This window comes from Scyliorhinus canicula, chromosome 8 (assembly GCF_902713615.1).
Source record: "Scyliorhinus canicula chromosome 8, sScyCan1.1, whole genome shotgun sequence".
Lineage (NCBI taxonomy): Eukaryota > Metazoa > Chordata > Chondrichthyes > Carcharhiniformes > Scyliorhinidae > Scyliorhinus > Scyliorhinus canicula.
Window position 1 is genome coordinate 56553198 of NC_052153.1, and position 21001 is coordinate 56574198.

Below are 21001 nucleotides of genomic sequence, written 5' to 3' on the forward strand. Positions count from 1 at the left end.
GGGGGGGAGCCACTCTGCTATCAGGGGTGGCATCAGCTGGGCCTGGAGGGGCTGGTGGGGGGTGGTCTAGGGGTGGCGAGGGGGATTACAGGGCGGCAGTTTTTGGCAGGCCAGATCCGCGCACGGTCAGGACCCAATTGTACGGTGTGGCCATTGCAGGCCGCCGCCGTGTGCATGTGCGGCCACGTACCCGACCATTCTTCGGCCGTATCCGCAGGTAAAGCTGGGGGCTTTACGCAGTGCGGTTGCTAGCCCCCCACCGGGCGGATATCGGTGCGGGGGCGGTGCTTACGTTTTGGTCTTAAGACCAGATCAATCCTGCGGACATAGCTGCAGATTAATAGAATCCAGCCCTAAGGGGTGACACTGACGGAGGAGTCCAACCGCGTGCAGTAGATGGTGCCGAATATGTGTGCCACCCAGGCCAACACCGCATGGGTGGCGTCCGCAGTGGAGGCATTGGGGGCAACGGTTTTGGCTATGGATCAGCATGTCCAAGGCCTGGGGTATTCTGAGGCCCAGATCAGGTTGCCGCCTCACAAGCGATCATCTGCCAGAGCCACTTGGACATTGCTGCGGCGCTCCTCAGCGTGGACCAGTCACAGCAGGCCATGGCTAGGAATGTTGGCGGCATTGCCCAGGTGTTGGCCGATGTGGCGCAGACACAGATCGAGGTGGCCCAGTCCCAAACGGAGATGGCGCAGTCACTGGCTGTTGTGACACAGACCCAGAATGTGGTGGCACAGTCAATGGGTGATGTGGCACAGTCCCAGACGGAGATGGTCCACTCCCTGTGCACTATGGCTGCGAGTGTGCGAACCTTGGACGAGATCAGAGCTGGTATCCAGTACTGGCAGTGCCATGTGGCAGGGGTGCCTCAGGGGATAATTCTGCTCGCACCTCCATCCCATGGAGTAGCCCGAGGGCCATCGGGCACCCCGATGGAGGAGACGGTGATGGGACCCGAGCCAGTGACTCTCGCAGGGGAGGTGTTGGAACACACAGTGTCTCGGTCTCCCCCTCCCCCTCCTGTCCCTGGTGTATTTGGTGGGCAGCAGGCAGAACAGGGCAACCCCACGCCACCTGGGACACCCAACCCGATCATCCCAAAAGACGCCCACCATTGGGGAGCCGGTCACAGGGCAGACATCACAGCAGGCTACCTCCACTCCTGCTGTACCATCTGGGGACCCACCTGGACGTGGCTTTAGGGCCCGTTATGCCAAAACATTAGACACCAGTTAGTTGGGGGGGGGGGGGTGCGGGAGTGAGATGGTGTGGTGGTGGGATGGGGTATCTATGCCCCTGGCCAGCTTCCAGTCCCTCGTTGGTGAACCTGAAGACGATCAAAGCGTCCCGTGCACCGTGGACCTGGTGCCCTGCCCATCCTCCCCCTCCCCTGCACCCTCCTCGTCGGACGAGGCCTGGTGTTCCTCCTCCTCCTCCAGCACATCACCTCTTTGCTGTGCGTTTGTGAAGGATGCAGCAGGCCGCCACGATACGGGTGACCCTCTCAGCATCGTACTGCAAGGCCCTTCCAGAGCGGTCCAGGCACTTGAACCGCATCTTCAAGAGGCTGAAGCACTGCTCGACCACACTCCTGGTTGCTGTATAGGCGTGGTTGTGCGGGCCTCCTCGTCTGTCTGTGTCCTCTGGATCAGTGTCATCAGCCATGACTGCAGGTGATAACCCCTGCCATCCAGGAGCCAAATCCCACGCCGGGGGGGGGGGGGGGGGGGGGGGGGGGCTGTCTCGACATGTCATGAATCGTCGAGTAGGCCAGGATGATGGAGTCGTTCACACTGCCCGGGTATCGTGTGCAGATGTGCAGGATGTGTCGCTCATGGTCACATATCAGCTGCACGTTCATCGAGTGAACCCTTTCGATTTTTGTGGAGCGACTCATCCGCAGGTGCTCGTAGGGGGACATGCATCCCGTCATTCACCTCCCAGACCCGGGGCATCTCGGCGGTAGTGGCGATCCCTGCTGCCCGGGCATCCTAGTGCGCTTGCTCCACATTGAAGTGGATGAATTGAGCCGCCTGGGCATATTGGGCCTCTGTTACGGTGCGGATGCACCAGTCCACCGAGGTCTGTGAGATTCCACTCAGGTCCCCACTCCGCCTGGAAACAGCCCGTGGCGTAAAAGCTCAGGGCGACCATCACAATGACAACCGCAGGAAGCGGGTGTCCTCTCCCTTCGCCCATGGCGATATATCGCACTGTTTCTCTGCTTAGCCGGAGTCTTCGACGGCATGCCCGGTCCGACAGGTCTTCGAATGACAGGGGTTGCCAGCACACACAAGGCCGCATGCGACGCCTCCTTGACACCTCCTCCTTCTTGGCCTGTTGGGTGGCTGAATCTCTATCCTGGGCGGCTGCCACCTGTTCCTCTGCTGCATGCTCCGCTGCTGCAGCTTCTCCTTCCTCGAGCAGCGCGAGCTCATACAGCCGCAGGGCATCCCCCAGGGCTGCGGCAACCAGTAGGAAGGCCACCATTGCTGGTTGAATTACAATATCCATTGTCTGCAGGGGGTGAAGGCCCACATGTTAGTATCGTGTATACCCCCATGTCTAAACAGGTCCACTGGGCTACACGATGGCCCCGGTTGGCACTGCAGTCTCTGCCCCAACATGTCCCCCGCTCCCTATCCCTGCACACCTGGCCCCGTTGATGCCCGGCACTGTGGGGGCCTCTGGCCCTGGCACCCATCCCTGATGCCAGGGATACTGTTGGCTGACATTGCCCTTGCCAGCGGTGCACTCTGTGGATCCCGCCTGGCGCCCTTTGGGGCTACTGTGGCCATTGCCCTGCATGGGCTGCCGGCGGGTGGTGGCCAGGTAGGGGGCTATGCGGAGGGTGGGGTGCGGGGGTGGGGGCACTCTGCAGAACTAGGGACCAATGTGGGTAGTCAGTGGGGTGTGCAGCAAGATAGCTGACTGGACACTGTCCCATTCCTGTGGGGAAATCATCTCAGCCACTTGGCCTGTTCCCCATCACCCCCTCCGCGCCTGTGGCAGGTCTCCGCTGATGGAACCATCAATTCAGCCAACACGTGTAGTTGGATCTGAACAGAGGCTTTAATACACTTACAATAGAGCCAGCCTATTCGTCGTTGAACTTCGGTGAACTGGCAGGCTGGCTCTAAGGCACTTATCTTTATACATCGGTGCCAGGGGGAGGAGATCTGGGCGGAGCCAAGGGAGGAGCCCAGTACAAACTCTCGCGTACTCCCAGAGCGACTCCCCCTGGTGGTCGGATAGTGCAACTGCACTTACAATGGGTAGATAACGAACATATATACACGGAACATATATACACGGCAACTATATATAGTGTGAATCACATTCACCACACCCGCCACCCTAACCAGAGAGGCCAGTGTCCAGCCCGGTAGTCCACAGTCACTCCTCTCTGTGTCCTACCTCCTTCTCTCTCCCTTATCAGCCACGCCAGTTTCACGATTTTTAAAAGCACAAGTGAACTGCGCCATCAGGTACTTGGCTCATCGGAGGAGGAAAATTGCAGAGGCCCCGGAGAATACCGGGTCGGGGCCGCTAATGACATGCAAACGGTGTTTGCTGTACGTTCGTTCCAGAGTACATTGATGCTGCTGTCGAGGTGACGGAGAATTGCGTCAAATCAGCGCCCGCCGTAATTTTGGCATCGGACCGATTCTCCGCCCAATCGCGTTTCACGATTTTGGCGTTGGCCAATGGTGAAGCCTGCCCAACAATTTATTTAAAAAATATATGCACTAACCTCATTATTGATCAATGCGTGAGAACAAAATAGACATTTGGAATCGCAATTTTTGTTATTGAAGGTTAAATTTTTCCATTGAATTATAACAAATGCATATAGCAAATCCATTACATTAACAAAAATACTCAGATTTTTGTATGAGATTACGGCGGGATTCTGCCGTAATCGGCGGGGCGGGCAACACCGGCGGGACGGTGTGTCGTGAACCACTCCGGCGTCCAGCCGCCCCAAAGGTGAGGAATCCTCCGCACCTTCAGGGGCTAGGCCCGCCCCGGAGTGGTTTTCACCTTGCAGGTGTTGCACGTTTTACTGTGGTTGTAAAACGCGTTTATTGGAGTGTATTAACACGCCTCCGTATTCGACGTGTGCTTAACACTACTAGGCTCTGTTCTATGTATTTATTCAGCTCTGGAGTCGCCAGGTGCCGTATAGACACCGTCACAAGTATTCCAAGGTCAAGTTCAAAGTAATAAAGACGATACACCGATTAGTAAGGTTCAAACGATCAATATTTATTATACAGTTATAATAAATACTCATGCACACACTAAGAGACTAAGCTATAACTAAACTTAAGTGATCAGAATACTTATCTAACAGGAACAGGCAAGGTCAGAGAACGAGGCCTTCGTCCTGGTCTTGTACTGCAGCCTTCAGCAAGCGTTCTGGTACTGGGGGTCTAGTGGGCTTGGATCGCGTAGCGAGCGTTGAACTTACGGTTTCGGCGGCTGGTGCTCAACGGCTGGAGTCAGGATGCAAGATGTCTATCAGGGCCGGAGCACGGGTTTAACAGACCGGGCTATGTGGGGGATTTGCCTTTATACCCCTCTCTAATGTCCTTGCCCCCTTCTAGGCGGGCTCTACCTTTCGGTACCGATTGGAGCGTTTCCAAACGGTTACCTTCGAAATCCTCCAATGCGAGGGCCTTCCTCGATGTTGGGGGGTGGTTTCGATATTCTTTACTCTGGTGCCATCCTGTCTGCGCAACCAATTAAGTGTTACATTGAGATGGAAATGTTGCCATTGTCCGTGCCTGGATCTGGGCTGCCTCATCAGAATGCTAAGCGCTTTGCCATTAACACCTTTGGCTTGGAGATCTTGCACCTGGCCAGAAACTGGTTTGCTGCTTGCAAAATGCTAATTAGTTGAGAGCAGACTGTCTGTTCTCACTAAACAGGCTTTTCCTTCTGTCTTCCATTTTACTTTGGCTCAGTGTCCATTTTGCGTGGCCAGCATGGCTACACAGGCCGGCAGGGAAGGGGCTTGGCACCACGCCAACTGGCGCCGAAGGGCCTCCGCCGGCCGGCGCGAGTTGGTGCATGCACGGGAGCGGCAGCGTGTGCTGGCGTCATTCCGGCGCATGCGCAGGGGTGTTCGCCTCCGCATCGGCCATTGCGGAGGACCACATCAGCCGATGCGGAGAAATAGAGTGCCCCCACGGCACAGGCCCACCCGCGAATCGGAGGGCCCCGATCGCAGGCCAGGCCACCATGGGGGCACCTCCCGGGGCCAGATCCCCCCCCCCCCGAGAACCCCGGAGGCCGCCCACGCCGCCAGGTCCCACCGGTAAGGACCTAATCCAATTTAGTCGCGCCGGTCCCCGCCATTCTCCAAGGTGGGCAGCGCGATTCACGCCGGGCCAATTTTTGAGGGGTCGGACGACGGCGGGGGCGGGATTCACGCCGACCCCCGGCGATTCTCCGACCCGGCGGGGGATCGGAGAATCCCGCCCCTGATTCTCTCAATAAGGGTAGAATCGACTCGACTTCCGGGCGGCGAGCGAGGAGGTCGCAGGGAGAGGGGCTCCCGCAAGCGCCAGGAAGGAACCCCCCCGACAGGCCGGACGGCGGAGGAGGAGCGGGCGGCAACGGCGGAGGAGGAGCGGGCGGCAACGGCGGAGGAGCGGGCGACAACGGAGGAGCAGCGGGCGGCAGCGGCGGGCGGCAGCGGAGGAGAAGCGGAGGAGGAGCGGGCGGCAGCTGAGGAGGAGCGGGCGGCGGCGGAAGGCGGAGGCGAGGAGCGACGGCGACAGGGAGGCCCAGCAGCGGCAGGTCCAACCCCTCTCTCCCCCCCCCCCCCCCCACGCGGGCCGGGAACGGTGCGGCAGCGGCGGGCCCTCTTCCCCCCCCCAAACCAGCAGCGGGACACCACCTTCCCCCCCCCAATCAGCAGCGGGGACACCAACTCCCCCCCCCCCCAACCAGCAGCGAGGACACCAACCCCCCCCCCCCCCCAACCAGCAGCGAGGACACCAACCCCCCCCCCCCCAACCAGCAGCGAGGACACCAACCACCCCCCCCCCCCCCCCAACCAGCAGCGAGGACACCAACCCCCCCCCCCCAACCAGCAGCGGGGACACAAACCCCCCCCCCCCCAACCAGCAGCCCCACTCGCCCCTCCCCCTCCCCCCAACTGCAGTGACCACCACGTGGCAAGGACAAAGGGGGACTCTCTCTCTCTCTCCTGGGCGAGTGGAGAGAGAAAACAAAAGAAAAAAGAGACTTATATTTCTGTTCTTTTTTTTAAAATAAAAACCCAAAAGAAAACTGGTAAAGAGAAAAGGGGTGAAATAAAGGGGTAAAGGAAAGAAGGGGGGAAATAAATTTTTCATTTAAAAAAAAAAATATATACATATAATTTTTATATATATATATATATATATAAATAAAATTAAAATAGGGTGCGGAAAAGGGGGAAAAGAAGAACAAGGAGAGAAGAAACGATGAAGGGGAAGGGGGAGAAAAAAATGCCAGAAGGGACCCAAGAGAAAGGGGGCACCGGAGGTGGACGGGGCAAAGGGCAAACCAGCTTGGGCGAACGAGTCAACACGCGAAGCAGCGGGAAGAATGTATCGCCGCATCCAAAAGGGCTGGACGGGCGGGCAACCTCTCCCCTGGGGTTAGAGGGGGGCGTGAATTGGAAGGAAGCCATTGCAGAGGTGGTGAGGGAGCAGCTGCAGGCAATCAAGGCAGAGTTAAAAGCAGACACAGAGGCCGCAGCACAGGCAGCAATGACCAGGGCCATGTCAGGGGTGCAGCAGGCTCTGACCAGAATGGAGGAGAAAGTGGATGCCCAAGGGAAGATACTGGAAGCCCAAGGGAAGATACTGGAAGCCCACGGGGCAACCATTAAAGAGCTGGAGAAGGCAGCGACTGACGTGAGCGACCGGGTCATGTCCCTGGAGAGGGAAATGGCGAAACTGAGTGCAACACAGGGGAGCCTGAAGGGCAGGGTAGACGACCAGGAGATCAACTCGAGAAGGCAAAACATTAAGATAGTGGGCCTGCCAGAGGGGATAGAGGGTAGAAATCCCACAACATTCGTGGCTGCGATGCTGGGCTCCTTAGTGGGGCGGGAAACTTTTCCCACCCCACCGGAAATGGACAGAGCTCATCGGTCACTGCGCCCGAAGCCCAAGGAAGGGGAAAAACCGAGAGCAGTTATAGCCAGACTGCACCGGTACCGGGATAGGGAGACAATCCTGCGCTGGGCCAAGGAGAATAGAGCCTGCAATTGGGACGGGCACGCCATCAGAATCTACGAGGATTTTGGAGCGGACATAGCTAAGAGACGGGCGGAGTTCAACAGAGCGAAAGCAGCTCTCTATAAGAACAAAGTACGTTTTGGTATGCTGTACCCAGCAAAACTCTGGGTCACATACCAACACAAGGAATATTTCTTTACAGCCCCTGCCGAGGCGAATAGATTCGTTGAGGAGCACGGGCTGGAAAAACGCCATGGGAAGTAGGGACGAGGGGCCCATGGCAAGGAGATACGTCATGCCGACGGGGGGGTGGGGAGGGGCGAGGCAAAGCCAGCCCCCTCCCCCCTGGCAGGAGCACCCAGGAAAAACAACCCAATGCCCAAGGGCCCGCTCCAGGTGGGAGGCCAGGCCCCGGCACGAGGGAACGGGAGTACTGGAGAGGGGAGAGGGGAAGGGGGACAGCAACCTCCGAGCGGGGAGCCACCGTGCTAGCAGGAAAGCTAGCGAAGGGGGCGCGCAACAGAGCAGGGCCGCAGCGCACCCCCAACAGGGGGGAAGGCGCCAGGCAGGGGAGGGGGGGGATCACCCATCAAAGGTGGGAGAGCAAATGGGGACAGGAATGGGGGAGAGAGGGGCAATGGAGGGGTACACAGGGGTATCCCCGAAAGGGATAGAGCGGGGGGGGGGGGCACTCGGGGGGCGAGAGACCAGGGAGGGGAAATGCAGGGACGAAGGGACAAAAGAGGCCAGAAAGGGAATAGGGCCACAAAGTGCCACAGACAAGGGCTCGAAACAGGGAACTGCTGCAAACACCCACCCAGTACGGTCTGTGGGTGAAGGGGCCCCCCGGAGTGCAGGGGGCTACCCGCGTGGCGGACACACAGTGGACGGCCATGGCGGGTGTCCCCGGGACAAGGGGGAACCCCGGAGCGCAGGGACCCGACCGCATGGGGAGAGCAGTGATAGTGGACATCCTGGACGGCCCCCTAACAAAGGGAAACCCCAGAGGGCAGGGGCGCGTCCACCGGACAAATATGGTTAACCCCACAGGAGCAAGGGGGCAGAAGCCCCCCACCAGAATAGTCACCTGGAACGTAAGGGGACTTAATGGCCCAGTGAAGAGATCTAGAGTCCTCACCCACCTTAGAAACATGAGGGCCAACATAGTCTTCCTCCAAGAGACGCACTTGAGGGAGCAGGACCAACTGCGGGTAAGAAAGGGCTGGGTGGGACAAACCTATCATTCCTGTTATGGGGCAAGGGCCAGGGGGGTGGCGATCCTGATTGGCAAGAGGACAATGTTTAGGGCGACAAAGACGGTTACGGACCCAGGGGGACGGTATGTCATGGTCAGCGGGGCCCTGGATGGGGCGCCGGTAGTCCTAGTTAACGTGTATGCGCCCAACTGGGACGACACGAGCTTCATCCAAAAGACCATGGCAGAAATCCCGGACATAGCGACGCACCGACTAATCATGGGGGGGGACTTCAACTGTGTACAGGACCCAACGACGGACAGATCAAACCCCAGAACGGGGAAAACCTCAAACATGGCAAGGGAACTCAGTCACTATATGGAGCAGATGGGAGCAGTAGACCCCTGGAGATTCGCCCACCCGGGGGAGAAAGAATTCTCTTTCTTCTCCCCAGTACACAACGTGTACACCAGAATTGACTTCTTTGTGGTGGGGAAAACGGTGCTTCCAGAGATAGACAAGGTGGAATACTCCGCAATTGTGATATCAGACCACGCCCCACACTACATGGATGTGCGGCTAGAGACGGGAAGGGCCCAGCGCCCCAAATGGAGGTTGGACGGTGCCTTACTAGCTGACAAGGCCTTCAGCGAAAGGATAGCGCGGGCCATAGCGGAGTACACTGAGATCAACCAAAACGGGGAGGTCTCACCCTCCACGTTCTGGGAAGCGCTTAAGGCCGTACTAAGAGGGGAAATCATAGCCTACAAAGCGCAAAGAGATAGGGAGGAAAGGGTGGCTAGGCAGAAGCTGGTCGACTCCATACTGGAGGTAGACCATAAATACTCCGAGGCCCCGACCGTAGAACTCCTGGCGGAGAGGAAAGAATTACAAAGGAACTTTGACCTGCTCTCCACCAGGAAAGCAGTACACCAACTCCGCCAGGCACGCGGGGCCCTATACGAACACGGAGACAAAGCCAGCCGCCTGTTGGCCCACCAGCTGAGAAAGCAGGCAGCCAGCAGAGAAATTGCGCAAATCAGAGATACCAGAGGCACGTTGGAAACAGAACCAGAGAGGATTAACAAAACCTTCAAGGCCTTCTACCAAGAGCTGTACACCTCAGAGCCCCCAACGGGGAAGGCTGGGATGAACCGGTTTCTTGACGGACTGGACATACCAGTTGTGGGAGAGGGCAGAAAACGGGATTTGGAAGCACCACTAGCACTGGGAGAGATCATGGACAGCATTAGCTCCATGCAGGCGGGGAAGGCGCCGGGACCGGACGGATTCCCGGCGGACTTCTACAAAAAATTTGCGACAGCGCTGGCCCCGCACCTGCGGGAGATGTTCACAGACTCGCTAGCTAGGGGCACATTGCCACCCACGTTAGCACAGGCCTCAATCTCGCTGATACCTAAGAAAGACAAAGACCCAACGGAATGTGGGTCATACAGACCCATATCTCTGCTGAATGCAGACGCCAAAATACTGGCCAAAATCCTAGCCAAGAGGCTAGAAGACTGTGTACCTGAGGTGGTCACAGAGGACCAGACGGGCTTTGTCAAAGGTAGACAGCTTACCGCGAACATCAGGCGCCTGCTGAACGTGATAATGACCCCCTCCGGGGAGAGAACACAAGAGGTGATCGTCTCCCTGGACGCAGAAAAGGCCTTCGACAGAGTCGAGTGGAAATACCTCATAGAGGTACTGGAGCGGTTCGGGCTTGGAACAGGGTTCACCGCTTGGGTAAAGCTCCTGTACAACGCACCCATGGCGAGTGTACAGACCAACAATACCAACTCCCAATACTTCCAGCTGCACAGGGGCACCAGACAAGGATGCCCACTGTCCCCGCTGCTGTTCGCACTAGCAATTGAACCGCTAGCAATCGCGCTCAGGGCAGCAAAAAATTGGAGGGGGATCCGAAGGGGAGGTAGAGAGCACAGAGTCTCACTCTATGCGGATGATCTGCTCCTCTATATCTCGGACCCACAAAGCAGCATGGACGGAATCATCGCGCTCCTGAAAGAGTTTGGAGCCTTCTCGGGCTACAAACTCAACATGAGCAAAAGTGAGATCTTCCCAGTACACCCGCAAGGGGGGGGGGGGCAGCACTAAAGGGGCTGCCGTTCAATCAAGCCCGACATAAATTCCGCTACCTGGGGATCCAAATAGCCCATGACTGGAAAGGGATCCACAAATGGAACCTCACCAGCCTGACGGAGGAAGTTAAAAAGGACCTGCAAAGATGGAACACACTCCCGCTCTCCCTCGCGGGGAGAGTTCAGACGATCAAAATGAACGTACTCCCAGGTTCCTCTTCCTGTTTAGATCCATTCCGATCTACATCCCCAAGGCCTTTTTCAAAGCGCTGGACAAACTCATCATGGCGTTCGTATGGGGGGGTAAAAATGCTAGGATCCCAAAGAAGGTCTTACAAAAAACAAAAACCAGGGGAGGGCTAGCCCTCCCGAATCTACAATTCTACCACTGGGCAGCAACAGCCGAGCGAGTAAGGGGATGGATCCAGGAGCCAGAGGCTGAGTGGGTGCGTGCGGAGGAGGCCTCCTGCATGGGAACCTCCCTCCGGGCCCTCGCCACGGCAGCACTCCCATCCCCACCCAAAAAACACTCCAGCAGCCCAGTGGTGACAGCCACCCTCCAATCCTGGAACCAACTGCGGCAGCAACTTGGCCTGACCAAAATGTCGAACAGGGCTCCCATCTGCAACAACCATAGGTTCACACCAGCACTGACTGACGCCACCTTCAAAAGGTGGAGGCAGGACGGGGGGACACTGACAGTCAGGGACCTATACACGGACGACAGGATCGCAACACTGGACGAACTGACAGAGAAGTTTCAGCTAGCTGGGGGGAACGAGCTACGGTACCTGCAGCTCAAAAACTTCCTACGAAAGGAGACAAGGACGTATCCACAACCGCCACGACAGACACTACTGGAAGACCTACTGGACGCAAGTATCCTAGAGAAAGGGAACTGTAGTGACATGTATGACCGACTGGTAGATAGGGACGACACCGTACTGGACGCAACAAGAAGGAAATGGGAGGACGACCTGGGGATGGAGATAGGGTGGGGACTCTGGAGCGAAGCACTGCATAGGGTCAACTCCACCTCCACGTGCGCAAGGCTCAGCCTGACGCAACTAAAAGTGGTACATAGAGCCCACTTAACAAGAACCCGTATGAGTAGGTTCTTCCCGGAGGTGGAAGACAGATGTGAACGGTGCCAAAGAGGCCCGGCCAACCACGCCCACATGTTCTGGTCTTGCCCCAGACTCGTGGAGTACTGGACAGCCTTCTTCGAGGTTATGTCCAAAGTGGTGGGAGTGAGGGTGGAGCCATGCCCGATAGTGGCGGTCTTCGGGGTTTCAGAACAGCCAGATCTATTCCTGGGGAGGAGGGCGGACGCCCTTGCCTTTGCCTCCCTGATCGCCCGCCGTAGAATCCTGTTTGGCTGGCGGTCAGCAGCACCGCCCAGAGCTGCGGACTGGCTGTCCGACCTCTCGGAATCTCTCCAAATGGAGAAAATCAAATTTGCCATCCGAGGGTCGGACGACGGCTTCCACAGAACGTGGGAGCCATTCATGCAACTGTTCCGGGACCTATTTGTGGCCAATGTACAAGAGGAAGAATAGTCGGGGGAAGGTAGCGGGAGGGGCTACAGGTTCGGTACGGGGGTTCGATGGCTAGCTAAGGCCCAAAACCAAACTAAATAAACATGTTGGGGGGGGGGGGGGGGGGGGCGGGCGCAGTTACTACTACGAAGATGCTTACCTGTAAATATGTATGTTAATTTTTGCGTGTTTGTTTGTTGTTTTTTTTTTTTTTTTTTTTTTGTTCTTTTTCTCTCCTAACAATTTGTAATTTGTTCAATATAAAATATGAAAACTGAATAAAAACATTTATAAAAAAAAATAAGGGTAGAATCTTTTTGCTTCATTGGTTATGAATGAAGAAAGGTTTCATTCCCATGTCTACTCAATACGATGTCCAAACTGGGTGACACAATTTGACGCCAGTTCAGGAACAAGTTATAATTCTGTTTTTTTTTAGCAATTGATGCATGATGGAAGCCAGAGTCGTACAGCTTTACAACTCCAGTAAAGTGGGCTTGAGCATATCTAGACGTTTGGGATCTTCTTTTAATGACTGATTTGTATGTACGTTAACCAGATCAGTTGAAGATTATACTTTTCTATTTAGTTAAGGCCACAGATTTAGAGAATAAAAATAATATTTATTTATAATATTAATATATTTATATGTTTTGTACATAATGTAGAATATTTCAATACTTAACACATTACTTCTCAACAGATTGACATGTTACATAATTTTTAAAATCACTAGAAATATGTGGAACTCATTTAACAAATATACTTGGTGGTTATTTCCAGATGTAAACATAAGAACATAAGAACTAGGAGCAGGAGTAGGCCATCTGGCCCTTCGAGCCTGCTCCGCCATTCAATGAGAACTTGGCTGATCTTTTGTGGACTCAGCTCCACTTTCCCGCCTGAACACCATAACCCTTTATTCCTTTATTCTTCAAAAAACTATCTATCTTTATCTTGTAAACATTTATTGAAGGAGCCTCAACTGCTTCACTGGGCAGGGAATTCCATAGATTCACAACCCTTTGGGTGAAGAAGTTCTTCCTAAACTCAGACTTAATCTACTTCCTCTTATTTTGAGGCTATGTCCCCTAGTTCTGCTTTCACCCATCAGTGGAAACAACCTGCCTGCATCTATCCTATCTATTCCATTCATAATTTTATATGTTTCTATAAGATCCCTCCGCATCCTTCTAAATTCCAACGAGTACAGTCCCAGTCTACTCAACCTCTCTTCATAATCCAACTCCCTCAACTCTGGGATTAACCTAGTGAATCTCCTCTGCACACCCTTCAGCGCCAGTACGTCCTTTCTCAGGTAAGGAGACCAAAACTGAATACAATAACTCCAGGTGTGGCCTCACTAACACCTTATACAATTGCAGCATAACCTCCCAAGTCTTAAACTCCATCCCTCTAGCGATGAAGGACAAAACTCCATTTGCCTTCTTAATCACTTGTTGCACCTGTAAACCAATTTACAGTAGTACACCCAGGCCCCTCTGCACAGCAGAATGTTTTTTATATTTTAACATTTAAATAATAATCCCTTCTGCTGTTATTCCTACCAAAATGGATAACCTCACATTTTTCAACATTGTCTTCCATCTGCCAAACCCTAGCCCATTCTCTTAAACTATCCAAATCCCTCTGCAGACTTCCAGTGTCCTCTGCACTTTTTGCTTTACCATTCATCTTAGTGTCGTCTGCAAACGTGGACACATTGCACTTAGTCCCCAACTCCAAATCATCAATGTAAATTGTGAACAATTGTGGGCCCAACACTGATCCCTGAGGGACACCACTAGCTACTGATTGCCAATCAGAGAAACACCCATTAGTTCCCACTTTTTGCTTTCTATTAATTAACCAATCCTCTATCCTTGCTACTACTTTACCCTTAACGCCAAGCATCTTTATCTGATGCAGCAACCTTTTGTGTGCCACCTTGTCAAAAGCTTTCTGGAAATCCAGATATACGACATCCATTGGCTCCCCACACTGGTAATGTCCTCAAAAAATTCCACTAAATTAGTTAGGCATGACCTGCCCTTTATAAACCCATGCTGCGTCAGTCCAATGGGACAATTTCCATCCAGATGCCTCGCTATTTCTTTCTTGATGATAGATTCCAACATCTTCCCGGCTACCGAAGTTAAGCTAACTGGCCTATAATTACCTGCTTTCTGCCAACCTCCTTTTTTAAACAGTGGTGTCACGTTTGCTAATTTCAAATCCGCCGGGACCACCCCAGAGTCTAGTGAATTTTGGTAAATTAAACCTTATCTGTTTGGCCTTTGACCATATATGCCACATCTTAATTTTTGTTTTGAGATGTTTGCCAGTTATTAAAATCGAAAACTATGCATCTGAATAAAAATAAACTTTGCATCTGAATATTTCCAACATAATTTAATGATTATGATTCATTGTGAAATGCTGGCTCATTTTGCATTTGTTTTAAAAAGCATCTCAGGCTCTGCATGCACTTATTTTACACAGCAAACTTTATCTGAACATGATGATGCACCTTGTGGCTCACATTTATACCCCCCTTTTAAAAATACTGGACAGGCGAACAACAATAAAGATGTTGGTCAAACACAGTTGTTCTGTCAGAACCCAAAAAAGAAACTAAGCCAGGTCTGACGATGGGCTCCAATTGAAACGTTAACCTGTGTTCATATTTTATATGGGAACTGACTCACAGGCCGGAATTCTCCGATTGTTGGGGTCTATCATACCATTGGCAGTGCAACACTGCCCGTGGGTTTCCTAGTGATGTGGCATGGCTTCAATGAGAAATCCCATTGACAACTGGGGGAGTGTAGAATCCCATTGCTCGCGAACAGCGTGCCAAGAAACACGTGGCCGGGGGACCGGAGAATCCAGCCCAATGTTCACTTTTGAAAATTGCCCCAGTATTTGTGAACCATTGGCAGTCAGATGACTTGGTTGTTTTTTGCAGTTAATTGCCATAAATTAAGATTTTTTGAGGGTTAATTACATGCTTCTTTCTGTTTCTGCTTTATCACACCCAATACACAGAAAAACATTTCTTGGAAATGCCACATTAAACAAAAAGTTTGAAAGTTGCAAAGCTCTTGAGCAAGTCGACGGTTTAAGCGACCCATGAGGTACCGTCGCTACAAAACATACTTTCCACTCACAGAATACATCAGGTTGCTCTCCTTACTGTGCAAAGTTTTCAATTGCAAATGATTTCGGGGATTGCTGGTGCAAAACAAAAAGGAAGATGTTTATCATTCTTTTGTTAGATTATTTAGAAATTTGTCCATTTTTAGAGAAAAGACAAATTCGCCCACTGGAAAATGTGGTTATCATAGTTTGTTTATTAGAACTCTGCAGCACAAGTCTGGTGATTTCCTAGAAAATATTATTTTTCTTGAACGGTAACAGAGTAAACATATCTCATCACCTTTTATTTTAGGCTGCATTCATTGCCCTTCCTGTTCAAAATTAAATCCCACGCTTTCACCGTTGCTACACAGAAACCAATAATTTGCAGCAATTTATTGATTGCCTTATCAGACCTTGCATGGTGGCTTAGCTTTTTTTTGTGGTAACAAGTTTTTAAAAATCAAAATCTACAGTCACAAGGTGTAAGAAAGTGTAATTTTGGAAGCGCCTCATATTCGGGCCGCAATTTGAATTACTGAGCAAAAACCTATTTCTCAGTATTCTTACTCTGACCTCACTTTCCTCTAGCTTTCACAACACTTGTCCTGTTTTTAGCAACACAACTGCCCCACTGAATATTCTTTTCATCTCCCCTCCTGTGATCAGAGTGCTCCACCCAACCAACATACTATTCTTTCTCCCCGCATCTTCTCTGGGTTGAAAGGAAGCTTCATCCCAATATCTCCCACTACGAGCCATTCTTTCTTGGGACTTCAAGACTGTGAAATATCTGAAAAAAGGAAGGTAAGAATATAAATGAAAACGGAAGGTGCTGGATCTACACAGCAGTTGAACGTAGAAAAGACAGACTTGGATGTTTTGGGTGAATACCCTTCATCAGAAATTAGATGTAAATGGTTATTGAGCACTTAACCAAGATTGGAGCAAAGAAAATATTGAAAAGGGAGATGGTGGGGGGTGGGTGGGGGCAGGGGAGGGGGGGGGGGGGGGTGGAATGAGGGAGGAGAATCAATAATTGTGCCAGTCACACAGAGGATACTTACGGGTTGAATTACTTTTTTAAAATAAATTTAGAGTAACCAATTCATTTTTTTTCCAATTAAGGGGCAATTTAGCGTGGCCAATCCATCTACCCTGCACATCTTTGGGTTGTGGGGGCGAAACCCACGCAAACACGGGGAGAATGTGCAAACTCCACACGGACAGTGACCCAGAGCCTGGATCGAACCTGGGACCTCGGCGCCATGAGGCATCAGGGCTAACCCACTGTACCACCGTGCTGCCCCTTGAATGACTTGTTAATTGCTTAACAGGAAATTGGTTTTTTTTTTACAAACAATTTTATCGAGGTATTTTAGGCATATAGGAAAAATTACATTGTACAGTACAAACAAAAAAAGAAGTCAAGACACAAATTCCACATTAAACAAAATGCAAACCAAGGTTCTGTTCACGCATGGACCTGTCTCAATATCCCCCTACTCTACTTGACCCTAGCCCCCGCCCTCCCCCTGCTGACGCTTACTCCTCTGCGAAGAAGTCAATAAATGGCTGCCACCTTCAGGCGAACCCTAGTAGCGAACCTCTCAAGGCGAACTTGACTTTCTCTAGGCCAAGAAAGCTCGCCATGTCCGATAACCATACCTCAGCCCTCGGGAGCTTTGAGTCCCTCAATGCTCACAGTATTCGTCGCTGGGCTACCAGGGAAGCAAAGGACAGAACATCGGCCTCCCTCTCTTCCTGGACTCCTGGGTCCTCCTAAACCCAAAGATTGCCACCTCCGGGCTCATTACCACCCCAATTTTCAATACCCGGGACATGACATCTGCGAATCCCTGCCAAACCCCCCGAGTTTAGGGCACGACCAGAACATGTGTACATGGTTAGCCGGCCCTCCGGCGCATCTAGCACACTTGTCCTCCAGCCCGAAGAATTTACTCATCCGGGCCACCATCATGTGGGCCCGGTGCACGACCTTAAACTGGGTCAGGCTGAGCCTGGCGCATGTTGCGGTCGTGTTTACTCTGCTCACGGCTTCTGCCCAAATACCGTCCTCCAGCTCCCCCCCCCCCCCCCCGAGCTCCTCCTCCCACTTAAGCTTCAGGTCCTCGGTCTGCGTATCCTCAGCTCATATTAGTTCCTTGTAGATGTCTGAAACTCTACCCTCTCCCAACTGTCCCCTAGAACCTACCCTGTCCTGCCTCCCCTTCGGCGGGAGACGTGGAAAGGACGGCACCAGTCTGCGTACAAAATCCCTCACCTGTAAGTATCTAAAGTTGTTCCCTCTCGCCAGCCCAAACTTCTCCTCCAGCGCCCTCATGCTCGGAAAGCTCCTTTCCAGGAACAGATCCCCCATCCTCACAATCCCCGCCCTCCTCCACAGTCGATACCCCCTGTCCATGTTCCCTGGGGTAAATCGGTGGTTGCCGCAGATTGAGGTCCACACCGATGCTCTTAACTCCCCTACATGCCTCCTCCACTGGCCCCAGATCCAAAGAGCCGCCACCACTATCGGGCTAGGGTTCACTCTGTAGCTAGGGGGAATGGAAATGTAACATGTTCACTGTTAAAACATGTTACACCTGATACATGTGAAGCCACTATCATGTTAATCTGCACAGCGGGCTTGCCTGCACCCCCAAACCCCATTGCCCTCTGCTCCTGCCAACCCCTGCCCCTGGGCACAGTGGTCCATGATCAAATACCCCCGATGCAGACCTCATTTGGAGGATGGGTGTGAGCGTGCTGTCAGCAGAAAGACAAGAGACTTTGGGATAAACTGAGGAGCATCAGAGCTTTCCTCATAGTGAGACATCATCATTCTCCTGCTTTGTATATTGACCCGCTGACACAAGCCCAGGAGCGATGTTACACCCTGGGAGGGTGGGACAAGGCGGTCTGGGATGGGGGGAGGACGGGGAAGGAGGAAAATGAGGGGAGAGGGGAGACTGGGGGGCAGGGAGACTTTGAGGAGGATGGGGATTTGGGGGAAGGAGGGATATGGGCAGGGGAGGACAGATGAGGGGAGTGGGGGGTTTGGGGGGGGAAAGAAGGGATATGGGAGAGGAGAGATATAAGAGATGGAGGGAAATGAGGGGATGGAGGGAAATGGGGGAAGGAGGGATGAGAGGAGTGAAATTGTGAGGGTGTTGTTGAGCTGATAGACATAGCCACATCCTATGGAACGTTTCAGACTCCCCCGACCAAGCCCAACCCCCCTGATGGGTGCCCCCCCCCCCCCTCCCTCCACCCCCCCCACCCGAGCTCTGAGCCAGCAGCTCCGGTGCCCTTGAGCTGCATGCTGGAAAATGGAAATGGCTACTCACTACCCCTCAGCAGCCATTACGCCAACTTCATGTTTTTAAAAAGTACTAAACGACGGCGGCGTGACTTCTCGCTGGAGAGTTGAGTAATTCCAGGAAGGCCACTGCATTCGACTTCGATCTCACCAATGAGTTTCAAATTAATGCAAATGAGGGTTATTGATATGCTCGCCATTTTTGGGTGTGATCCAGAACTCACCATCGGGAACGGTCTGGGTGAACTGCAAACTGGTTTGCGCCAGACACAAATCTCGATTTTAGCCTTTTCCACTCTTTATCTGGTGTGCCCCAGATCTGCGGCAGGTGCAACTCGGTGGTTAAATCGGGTCCGTAGTTGCATGTCATTGAAGAGAAGATAGTATGCTCGGGAGAAGGTGCAGTATCAATCGTTAGCAGAATAGATATGCTAATCTACGAGGTTCATGATAATGTTACACTTACAACAGGCAGTCATGTGCTACCTACTCCAGGCCACAGAGAAGTGGCCCTGAGCGGGGGTATGCCTTCCCTGTAACCCAAATGGCGGGAAAAGGAGTGTTTAAAATATCCTGATGCACCTATAGATCTTCCTTCTTAGAACCCGAGCTTAGAAATCTCTACAGCACTTTTGTTGGATGTGATGCTAATGTCTGGCTTTTAAGTTCTAGAGATGGGTCGAGTTTGCAATTTGAAGAGCTTGTGATTATATTTGGCTATCCTTTTCCGCAGACAACATACTCCTGGAATAAAGCGTAATCGTTCAGACTTTTGTGGAGATGTAAGTGTCTTGTTACCACACCACGAAATGGTTACCCCAAAGCTGATTTACTTTGCTGTTTGAGTCATAATATTCATTACTGAATTGTGGGTGCCACCTACTTGTCATTTAGAGAACACCATGCCAGGAGGTAAGCTTAACAACATCAACTTGTGTTGGCTAAAATGAATAAATTAAAGATCAAGGTACTGTTGGACTCCGAGGCCAGTGAGTACAGATATGATGGATGAATGGGTCTTGGTGTGAATTAGGATAAAACAGAGTTTCCACCTTCTTTCCAGCCACGGAGCATTATGGACCTCCCAAGAGCACTGAGAAACATTCTTTTCTATAAATTTAGAGTACACAATTCAATTTTTCCAATTAAGGGGTAATTTAGCGATGCCAATCCATCTACCCTGCACATTTTTGGGGTTGTGGGGGTGAAACCCACACAAACACAGAGAGAATATGCAAACTCCACACAGACAGTGACCCAGAGCCGGGATCGAACCTGTGACCTTGTCATGTGAGGCAGGAGTGTTAACCCACTGCGCCACCGTGCTGCCCTTCTGAAAAACATTCTTATCATGTTGAAGGGCGAAACCACAGAAAGATGATTGTTTTGCACAATGGGTACGAACATACAAAAACCTAATTTATTGAAGTATTTTCGATTTCTTAAATGTATACGTTTACTATAATTAAAAAGTTCTCTGATTAAAAAACTTACTTAGGTCGTAACCGTTGTCATTTTTAATGGGGAATGTTGCTGCACCTTTGGTTCAAATGAGAAGAGTGTTGCTGAAATCTCATATTGGACACACAGACAGGCAGGAGTAATTCAAACCATGTTTAAAATTTCAATCAACATTAAAGACCCGAAGCGATGACCTTCACACTTATAATTGTTAATTTATTTTGCCAGAGAGGATGGGGATTAGCAATAATCAACAAGTATGATGTTATTCCAAGGGTACTTATGCTTATAATGATGGGCATGATCTACTGGCCATGTTGCACCTGGAAGGCCGTCCAGTGCGGCCAGTAGATGCTGGGAGATCACTCTTCTCTTGGGAGATCTAATGCGATCTCGTGAAATGTCGCGATCTGAATCCTGTCCATTGTGGGCAGGATCAGTATGTTGCAAATCTTCATATTCGTGTGTGCCAGCTAGTTTCACTCCAATATGCACTCCCCCGATCTCCCCGAGGCATTTGGATCTAACCCCTTCTCCTTGGAGACCTGGGTGAGTGTCATTCATTCAGTGCTGGTCCCCACAAATGGGGAGCAGATGGAATGGCAATTATGGAGGTCTCCCAGGTGATTGGAGGCCCCTAGGTGCTTGCCCCCTGAGAAGCATGGCAACCTGGCACTGCTGCTGCCACCTGGGCACCTTGATACTGCCAGCCTGGCATCCTGGCAATGCCACCTGGCTGCCAGTCTGGCACTGTCAAGGTGCCCAGATGGCACGGGCAGGTGGCAGGGTGCCAAGCTGGCATTTTTCCCATGGTGGGGATCGGGCCCGGGGGTGCCCTATGCTTGTGAGGTGGGGTACAGGGGGAGGGGGGGTCAAGGACCACTTCATAGGTAAGTTCTGGCTTTCAGGATTACGTCGTGGAGGCGAGAGATCGGGACGCTATTTAAAAACGGTGTCCCGATCTCTTCCTGTACTGAGGAGTTCTGGCAAG